This window comes from Budorcas taxicolor, chromosome 5 (genome assembly GCF_023091745.1).
Source record: "Budorcas taxicolor isolate Tak-1 chromosome 5, Takin1.1, whole genome shotgun sequence".
Taxonomy (NCBI): domain Eukaryota; kingdom Metazoa; phylum Chordata; class Mammalia; order Artiodactyla; family Bovidae; genus Budorcas; species Budorcas taxicolor.
Genome location: NC_068914.1, coordinates 149,683,562 through 149,694,213, shown reverse-complemented (window position 1 = coordinate 149,694,213; position 10,652 = coordinate 149,683,562). Strand labels below are relative to the sequence as shown.

Sequence of the window (10,652 nt, the reverse complement as noted above, 5' to 3'; positions counted from 1 at the left end):
CAATGCAGGAGACCCAAGTTCAATCCCCTGGGTTGGGAAGATCCCCTGGAGAAGGGAATGGCAACTCACCCCAGTATTCTTGCCTGGAGAATCCCATGGACAGAGGACCCTGGCGGGCTACAGTCCATGGGGTCGCCCAGAGTCAGACATGACTGAGTGACTGACTCTTGCACTTACACTGAGGACCCGACCGCAGGCCACAGTCACGTGGGAAGAGCCAAAGCATCAGCTGCCATCGCTGTTATTGCTGATGATGGAAGTGTACAAAGGCTTCTAGCAGAGAGTCTTCGGGCTGGAAGGAATGTCTGAAATCCTGCTACCCTGGCGCACCAGGAGCTCTGTCCCCAGCGCACCGGGGCTGTCTGGAAGTCGGGAGGTGGCATCTAGATCACAGATGGATTCTTCCTCGTGCTGCTTGGCCTATCTGTGCCTCAGTTCTCCTCTCCTGCATCTTGCCCTCTCAAGCTCTTTGAGAGGTGAAGGTCTGTGTTGGGCTCTGACTCTGGCTCCACAGGGTCACTTCTCCCAGACGTTCTGAGCCTTCACCTTGGCCTGAAGGGATGGACGCCCACATCCGGGAAGAACTCAGCCAGCCATAAAACCGGGCCCCATCGTGGAGCTGCCAACATACATCAGACACTGTGCTGAGTGCCTTCAAATGCCCAGTCTCTGATAACTTATAACAGCGTTAAAAGACAAAGAGGACTTCCTTGGTGGTCCTGGTAGTTAGGGATCCGCCTGCCAGGGCGGGGGACATGGGTTTGACCCTTGGTCCAGGACAATTCCACATGCAGAGGGGGCAACTAAGCCCAGGCACGCTGAAGCCAGTGCGCCCAAGAGCCCGTGCTCCTCAGTAAGAGGCCATGGCAATGAGAAGCCCACGCACCACAACCAGAGAGGAGCCCCTACTCGAGGCAACTAGAGAAAGCCCATGCGGCAATGAAGACTCAGCACAGCCAAAAATAAATAAAAACAAATAAATACCCCAATACGAAAAAAGATGAAGCAGCAGCAGCTCAGAGGAGCTGGGTGGCTCCTCCCAGGCACACGGCTAGAAAGGGGCTGAGCTGGGTCTATCACACAGCGTGGTCTGACTCTGAAACCTGTATTTTCCATGACGGCACACCGCCTTACAAAGAGAAAATTCTATACCTATGACACATATATTTTTAAAATGTTGATCTTATAACACATAGTTTTTGTGTGTTTTTTTTTTAATGGAGGGTATCAGTGCCAAGATCAGGCAATCACAGCCACGTTACAACAAAGATGCAGGAAAAGCTGGATCACTGGCCGGGTGACCACAAAGCCTGTGTCTGGGGTCTCTGCCAGCTCTGACCCTGACATGTGACCTCGGGAGTCAACTTCCTGTCCTCGCAGTGACAGCTTATTACCTAACCCTCCACCCCAGCTCCATTTCACAGGAAGTGTGAAAGCTGACCTTTTAAAACTCCGCAGGGCACCAAGTGCAATTCCTCGGACTTTGAGAGAGGGATTTCAGAAATGTGTGTTGTGGGACTTCCCTGGGGGTCCAGGGGCTAAGACTCTGCAGGCGGCCTGGGTTTGATCCCAGGTCGGGGAACTAGGTCTCACATGCCACAACTAAAGCCCAGCGCTGCCAAATAAGTAAATCAATAATATTCAAATTTTAAAAAGAAATATGTGTTGATGTGTCAAAGATTCCCATTTTAAGCTAAAAAGTTTATGGCCCAACTTTTGGACACATGTTTGGTAAAGAACATGGCATATGTAGAAGGCTGTACGGTGCTGACTTTGCAATGAATTAAGGCATGAAAACAAGACCATCCCCAAGAAAAAGAAATGCAAAAAAGCAAAATGGCTGTCTGAGGACGCCTTACAAATAGCTGTGAAAAGATGGGAGGCGAAAAGCAAAGGAGAAAAGGAAAGATATATCCATCTGAACGCAGAGTTCCAAAGAATAGCAAGGAGAGATAAGAAAGCCTTCCTCAGTGATCAATGCAAAGAAATAGAGGAAAACAACAGAATGGGAAAGACTAGAGATCTCTTCAAGAAGATTAGAGATACCAAGGGAACATTTTATGCAAAGATGGGCTCAATAAAGGACAGAAATGGTATGGACCTAACAGAAGCAGAAGATATTAAGAAGAGGTGGCAAGAATACACAGAAGAACTGTACAAAAAAGATCTTCACAACCCAGATAATCACGATGGTGTGATCACTCACCTAGAGCCAGATGTCCTGGAATGTGAAGTCAAGTGGGCCTTAGAAAGCATCACTACCAAGAAAGCTAGTGGAGGTGATGGAATTCCAGTGGAGCTATTTCAAATCCTGAAAGATGATGCTGTCAAAGTGCTGCACTCAATATGTCAGCAAATTTGGAAAACTCAGCAGTGGCCACAGGACTGGAAAAGGTCCGTTTTCATTCCAATCCCAAAGAAAGGCAATGCCAAAAAATGCTCAAACTACCACACAATTGCACTCATCTCACAAGCTAGTAAAGTGATGCTTAAAATTATCCAAGCCAGGCTTCAACAATACGTGAACTGTGAACTTCCAGATGTTCAAGCTGGATTTAGAAAAGGCAGAGGAACCAGAGATCAAATTGCCAACATCTGCTGGATCATCAAAAAAGCAAGAGAGTTCCAGAAAAACATCTACTTCTACTTTACTTACTATGCCAAAGGCTTTGACTGGGTGGATCACAATAAACGGTGGAAAATTCTTTAAAAGATGGGCATACCAGACCACCTGACCTGCCTCCTGAGAAATCTGTATGCAGGTCAGGAAGCAACAGTTAAGAATTGGACCTGGAACAACAGACTGGTTCCAAATAGGAAAAGGAGTGTGTCAAGGCTGTATATTGTCACCCTGCTTATTTAACTTATATGCAGAGTACATCATGAGAAACGCTGGACTGGAAGAAACACAAGCTGGAATCAAGATTGCCAGGAGAAATATCAATACCCTCAGATATGCAGATGACACCATCCTTATGGCAGAAAGTGAAGAGGAACTAAAGAGCCTCTTGATGAAAGTGAAAGAGGAGAGTGAAAAAGTTGGCTTAAAGCTCAACATTCAGAAAACGAAGATCATGGCATCTGGTCCCATCACTTCATGGGAAACAGATGGGGAAACAGTAGAAACAGTGGCTGACTTTATTTTTTGGGGCTCCAAAATCACTGCAGATGGTGATTGCAGCTATGAAATTAAAAGATGTTTACTCCTTGGAAGAAAAGTTATGACCAACCTAGATAGCATATTGAAAAGCAGAGACATTATTTTGCCAACAAAGGTCCGTCTAGTCAAGGCTATGGTTTTTCCAGTGGTCATGTATGGATGTGAGAGTTGGACTATAAAGAAAGCTGAGTGCCAAAGAATTGAAGCTTTTGAACTGTGGTGCTGGAGAAGACTCTTGAGAGTCCTTTGGATTGCAAGGAGATCCAACCAGTCCACCCTAAAGGAAATCAGTCGTGAATACTCACTGGAAAGACTGATGTTGAAGCAGAACCTCCAATACTTTGGCCACCTGATAGGAAGAACTGATTCACTGGAAAAGACCCTGATGCTGGGAAAGATTGAAGGCCAGAGGAGAAGGGGATGACAGAGGATGAGATGGTTGGATGGCATCACCGACTCGATGGACATGAGTTTGAGCGAGCTCCAGGAGTTGGTGATGGACTGGGAGGCCTGGCGTGCTGCAGTTCATGGGGTCGCAAAGAGTTGGACACGACTGAGTGACTGAACTGAACTGAAAGCAAGAAAGAAGTTACAGTATTAGAGATGGTGATTTTATTTAATTCGATGACTGGAGAGAGCAGCTTTGAAGAGTAACTATTTTGGTCTTTATGGACTCAGAAAGTACTCCGAAATTATTTGCTAGGTGACGTAAAATTTCATATGAGAAAAGAAAATAAAGATTCAGTGATGGTATGGGAAAAGGTTATCTGGGCAAATATTTTAGAGAGGTCAGATGTGCTGTGCTGTGCTTAGCAGCTTCAATCATGTCCGACTGTTGGCGACCCCATGGACTGTAGCCCGCCAGGGTCCTCTGTCCATGGGTTTCTCCAGGCAAGAATACTGAAGTGGGTTGCCATGCCCTCCTCCAGGGGATCTTCCTTACCCAGGGATCAAACCTGGGTCTCCTGCATTACAGGCAGGCAGACTGAGCCACTGTTGGACATGATGCCAATTAAAAAAAAAAAAATAACAGGACAAAGAAATTTTTCCCCAGCCCTTCCAAGAGGAGGCTTCAGGCATAATACCCCACCACACTATTTGGTGGGATCTAAAACAGAAGAGATGTGTATGTTTTAAAGAATGTGATATAGGGAGTTCTTGCACTGTGTGCTTCAAACAAAAAGCAATTGCTTTAAAAATAAACTAAACCTGTTAAGAGGTTACTGTTCGAAAAGGGTTCACTTTTCCCAGCAATTATTACAAAAGAGATGAATGCAGGCCCGCATGGACTTGAGCAGAGGAGACCAGAAACCTTCTGGGAGGTCCTTTCCCCCTGTTCTCCACAGTTTACCGCTGGTAGCTCAGCACCTGACTTTGCTGTGTGCGGTCTGGGTGAGATGCTGCCCTCTAGTGTCCACTGCTTACAATAGCATCTCACCGCCCAGATGCTGGTCTAATTAGGAAGCGCCTGTAATAGGATGGACATGAGTCTGAGCAAGCTCCGGCAGTCGGTGAAGTCCGTGGGGTCGCAAAGAGTCGGACACGACTGAGCAGCTGAACTGAATTGTAAGGTGGTCTCTGACCTCCAGCCAAACACAATCACCCTACAGAGCAAAGCCATTCAGAAAGGAGAACCAACATTAAGGAGCTTGTTGAATTAAAATCCTCCTCTGAGAAAACTATGAGAAGAGAGCATACAGCGCTGAGATGTGAGGGTGTCGAGTTCCCTTAACCCTCCTGATTGTGGACCGCACGTGGATACAGCACGGAACACGCACAGAACGCCTGGTCCCTGGGCCTATCCTGGGCAGACACAGTCCGAGGGGTCCAAGGAATGGGGAGGGGTGGCGGGTTCATCCTTCACACTGAGTTCCTAACCCTGCCTCGTGGAAGCAGGGGTTTGGGAGTTCCAGGCAGGATGGAAAACTTCTTGGTGGCAAGCTGATGAGCAAACTAGACTGACACAGATGGTCTTTCAGTGTTGACTTGTGACTTGGAGTTCCTTGAAGGCAGGCAGGGTTTTCACCACTTTATCTTGCCCGGCACATTGTCCATATAGATACTCAGCTATTGCTTTGTTGCATGAATGAATACATTCACTTACAGTTTCTCTTGAGGAAGAAAAAATTAGTTCAAATAAATAACTAATGGGTCAAGAGAGAAAAAGACAGCAGCCTCTGACATTTAGAAAGTGGCCACAAACTTGCAGTGGGGTCACAGAGTTGGGACACGACTAAGCGACTGAACCGACTGATAAACTTGCAGAATACCAACCTCAGGAGAAGGTACAAGGAGACTCTGGCTAGATGAGACAGAGCAAGGCCACTTCATAACTGTGTCTAAGCACAGACGACAATAAGGTCAGTGAGCCACCCACGGAATACCAAACACCCACCCCACATCAGAAGGAGCGTCTGCTGCTCCGTGACCAAGTCCAGCTCATCCTCCGGCTCGTCTTCCTGTACCACAGATAAGACTCATCGAAATGCCCAGTTGCAGACTTGCCTGCTTCTTGGCAGCCTCCAATCTTGGGCAGAGTCCCATGTCCCTAGAGGCTCCCCCCAAATCTTCAATAAGCTCTTCCTAAGCTCCGCTTGCTGGGACTCCGCATGGCTCCAAGTCTCGACTCTCGCTGGCTACAACCCTGACTGTTTAGCTCCAGGGCTGCTTCTGGGGCTGTCTGGCTAAGCAAGTGCTAAGAAGAAAGAATGCCCAGAACTCCAAGTTCTGTGTGGAACCTGTCAGGCTCCCAAGAGCTCTGGGTCTTGAATGTTAACACCCAATAACCCTTACTGAGGCATTCTCCTAAACACTCCACAGTCAGCTCATCACAGGAGGCAGGCACTGTTGTTTAGTCGCTCCATCATGTCCAACTCTGCAATCCCCCTAGACTACAGCCTGCCAGGCTCCTCTGTTCATGGGAGTCTTTAGGCAAGAATACTGGAGTGGGTAGCCATTCCCTCCTCCAGGGGATCTTCCCAACCCAGGGATCAAACCCGGGTCTCCTGCACTGGCAAGGTGTTCTTTACTGCTGAGCCACCGGGGAAGCCTAGGCACGGTTATCATTCCCATTCACAGACACAGAGGCGCAGCACGGAGAGGTCAAGTAACCTCTGCCTCTGCAAGGTCAAACAGCGGGCAGGAGACAGAACCAGGGTTCAGCTTGGTTATCTGACCCCAGAGCGCAAGCTGCAGATAGACGGGGCTCTGAAGGACTCTGAAAGTAGGAGGAATGTGCGTGTGTTTTCTGGGCTGGCAGTGGGAGCGGGGGAGGAAGGCATGAGCAAAGGCCCAGGAACAGGAAAGAGCAACTCTGCATAATCAGCATTTGGATTCCAAGTCGAATAAAAATCTCTGCAACGACCGCTGATGTCCCAGTCACCACACCCCCCATCCCTTCCCCACCCCCACCCCCAGCACTGACCCAGCCCCCTGGAGGGCAGACCTCAGGGCCAGGTGCAGGCATTGGGGTGACAGATTCTGGTTCTTAAAGTGGCTCAGATCCTGCCATCTTCACTCGAATAATAAAGAATGTCCCATTGGCCTACATCCACACCTGTTCCTCATCTCCTGGAACCTGGAGGCATAGAAGGGTGTGGCCAGGCCCAGAGTCCCCCTAACTAGCACCCGCCCTTCTTTCTGATCTGTGTGTCCAGACGTCACTTCTCAGGGAAGCCTCCTCTGATCCCTTGGGATTGGTTACATCCTTGGTCACAGGCTGCCAAGCAGCCTTAACTTCCCCTTTACTAAAGCCTGTGGCAGTGCAGAATGTCCTCCTGCTGGACCATGAGTCCCACAAGGCTGGGGCTATGCTGGACTGGGTTGCTGCCTGGCTCACCCCTGGAACTCAGAGATGTGAACTTGAGGGGGACAGACTGAGTAGCAGGAGATTCGGGGAGAACTAGGTCAATCCCTTTCCTTTCCCGTCCCAAGCCCTTGGCCCTCAGCCAAGTCAGGTGTTCCTAGAGAAATCCAGCCACAGGTTGTTCTTCTACCAAGAGCCTGGTCAGTCCCCAGTAAACTCCACCTTCTGAGAAGTGACAGTTCCCCTCTGGTGAGTTATTCAAGGTCACCCGGAGCCAGCAAGGTCAGAAATAAGACTCAGATTAGTGCTCCCAAGATGGTCCTTTTCTTAAATAAATAAAGAGGAGGAACTGGGCCGGACATTGATTCTCTAAGAATTCTCTAAGAATGTTCATCAAATGCAGACTGAGAATGCCTACTGATTCTGTATGCAACCTGCGGAGATACTCGTGTCATGAGCCCTTCAGGACAAGATATTTCTTAAAAAGGAACAGGAAAACACAAGAAGCACCATCTGGGTTCATGGTTAACACTGCAGAGATGAGCTGAATTCAACTCTGGATTGCGACTCTCCTGAGCCGGCTTAAACAGTGGGGTGGGAGCCGGGATCAGCTTGCTGTGTAGCCTCTCGGCGGAGGGCAAAGCACAGCGGAAAAAGCTGCAGAAAACACAAGCGTCGTTGGCATATCCTGTATGTTCCCTTCTCATGAGGAGCCATTAAAAATAAATAAGACCAGTGCTAATTTCATAGATCCACAGCCACACAGGGAGAAGGTTCAAATAAAAGCCAAACTCTTAGCCTGCAGGGCTGAGGAACGAAAGCCAGGCAATTAGAGCTGAGAAAACGCTCTACATAATCTTGCAGCAGGAGGCCAAGCTGAGTCACATTCAGGAAGGAGCCCTCACTCAGGTGTTAGGAAGAAGCAAGATGGATGGAAAACAGGACGGCAGGGGTTGGGGAAAGGCGGGACACACCAAACCAACTCCCCAGCCAGCTCCCAGCCTAGAGTCTGGGAATGACACTCCCTGAGGAATAGTGGGGGTTGGTGATGAGCTGTAAACTTCTTTCCAAGACGTTTGGGACTCACCTCTCCCATGGACATCATTCTCGATGACCAGGCAGCCCACGAGAGCCGTGCACCTTGTATTTCTTTGAAATGTTTCTCTTTTCCATCAGCAGTGCCCAAGCATCATGATCCAGTGATCCGCAGGAAGTGAAGCAGGATGGCTTCTTTCACCAAACCTTTCCCTGCATTTAGGGCAAAGGGGTAAAATGAAGCAAAGTCACGTTGCTGAAGCTTCTGATCAAAAATAATTTTTGACAAGGCTTCTGTTTTTCCTTTTCCTTGCTATCTTTTCATTACAGTCCCTTTTTCACTTTACGAGTACAGGGATGTATACTTTCATTTAGAAATGGACTATTTTGTGCAAAATACAATGTTTATTGAAAAATAAATAAAACATTCTTCCCCCAGGGGCCAGAGGGCAGTCTGGGATGGAAGGGTGACCAGAAACACTCACTGTAAGATGGTTTTTAGCACTGTTCTTGGCAATCTGTGTGTGTGTGTGTGTGTGTCTGTGTGTCTGTGTACACGTGCACGTGTAGTCAATCAGTTGTGTCCAACTCTTTGCAACTCCATGGACTGCAGCCCACCAGGCTCCTCTGTCCATGGGATTCTCCAGGCAAGAATACTGGAGTGGGTTGCCATGCCCTCCTCCAGGGGCTCTTCCAAACCCAAGGATCAAACCCAGGTCTCTTGTGTCTCCTGCTGTTCCACTGGGGCAACCTGGGAGGTGACATCAAATACCTGGATGGCTTAGACACATTTCTGTAAAGGTATCACCTTTCTACATCATCCATCAAAGCTCAGCAGAATTTTCATCATAATGAGTCCCAATAAATGTACAATTTAGACAGACGGGGACCGAGCTTCAGCAAACGGAAAACCTGACTTGTTTCCATGGGTAGGTAGTCTTAGTCATTCTGTTTTGCCTTTCTACCACTCTACAATTAAGGGATCTTTTAACACCTCCCTTTTTGACCAACATAAGCCGAAAGATTAAGTGAAGTGTCTAACTCGTTTCAGAAAGACATACCTGGGAGAGGCTGGAGGCCGGTGGACTCAGGAAGCTCACTCTTTGGGTGAGGGCAGACAGCCTCCTGGATTCTCCTCTGGGCCAGGAGCCAGCGAGAGTGAAGGTGCCAGGCCCTGGTTTGTTTCAGAATTTTCAATTTCATGGAGTAAATGTTTCCCACCACGGGTTATGTGTTTAGCTGTTGCTTGTGATGATTCAAACTGAGAACAAGAGATTTCCCACACCTGCAAGTGGGTTACGTAAGAGTTACAGGAAACAAACACCTCAAGAGTCCATTAACTCTGAGCTGAGAACTGAGGTTTAAATAATGCAAGGTGGAAATGAGACATAGACGTCGCAGGAAGAAATATATAACATATGCAGCCCTCCATGACCCGCTACAGGGAGCGTTGATTACTCCACGTAGAAAGAGTGTGTTTGTGAGTCCAGAGCGGCTCCCAGGTCTTGACCATCCTCACAGGAACAGTCTAGAAATGAAAGCAACACTGATACAAAACCTTCTTCTTCGTTACCACAAGATCTAGGAGATTGCTTCTTATCAACACATATTTCTTTTTTACCCTGAGGCTTATATTACCAAAGTGATAAAAGAAAAGTTACTATCAGCTGCAGTTTATTCAGGGCAGAATTTTAAAAATCATTTATTCATGAATCTGGAATGGATTCCCTCTCCTCCAACCCCTACACGCATGATGACAAGAGGAAAAGATGGCAAACAATGGTGTCCAGTCTTATTACACAGTGAGGATAAGATTCTCAAGTCAGTCTGCTGATCACAACAAAGAGGACACTACCATCAATGAACTCAACACGACCACGTTTAAGAAGTTCATCAAAATCGGGTCTTTCTTATGAAAGCGGATTTGGAGTACAACCTCAGACAAGAATAACAGCACAGTTCTCTCTTACAATGTCTATTTCACTGCACTCTGCCTACAGAGAGGAGCTAGCTAGTCAAGTTCAGAGTTCACTGGGGGGGTTGCCTTGCAAGTTTCAACCTCAGGCTCTTAGTCTCCTGGAGGTCAGATCAGCTAATGTCCGGATGTGTGTGTGTGTGTGTGTGTATGTGTGTGTGTGTGACCAGCTAATGTCCAGATGTGTGTGTGTGTGTGAGATCAGCTAATGTCCAGGTGTGTGGACTCAGTCACTCAGTCCCGACTCTTTGTGACCCCATGGACTGCAGCCCACCAGGCTCCTTTGTCCATGGGATTTTCCAGGCAAGAATACTGCAGTGGGTTGCCATTTCCTTCTCCAGGGGATCTTTCCAACCCAGGGATCAAAACCATGTCTCTTGAGTTTCCTGCCAATGAAAGTGAAAGTCACTCAGTCGTGTCCAACTCTTTGCAACCCCACAAACTATACAGTCCATGGACTTCTCCAGGCCAGAATACTGGAGTGGGTAGCCTATCCCATCTCCTGCAGATCCTCCTGACCCAGAAATCCAACCAGGGTCTCCTGCATTGCAGGCAGATTCTTTACCAACTGAGATAAAATCTACCACAGTTATTCCATTCAAGCATTGGGGAGGCCATTGAATTAAACTGGAAAAAAATAGCTGTGTTGAATTGGGGACTGTCTGAACATCAGTTTG

General features: G+C 47.8%; 1 long non-coding RNA gene across 1 annotated transcript; it reads right to left on the bottom strand.

Moving 5' to 3' along the window:
- Positions 1-482: 482 nt before the first annotated feature.
- On the bottom strand, positions 483-9,384 carry LOC128048916 (uncharacterized). Its single transcript, XR_008199415.1, has 3 exons — positions 9,062-9,384; positions 8,053-8,213; positions 483-619 (listed from the first exon to the last, which is right to left on the bottom strand). It is a non-coding gene; the product is annotated as an uncharacterized LOC128048916 (long non-coding RNA).
- Positions 9,385-10,652: the final 1,268 nt, after the last annotated feature.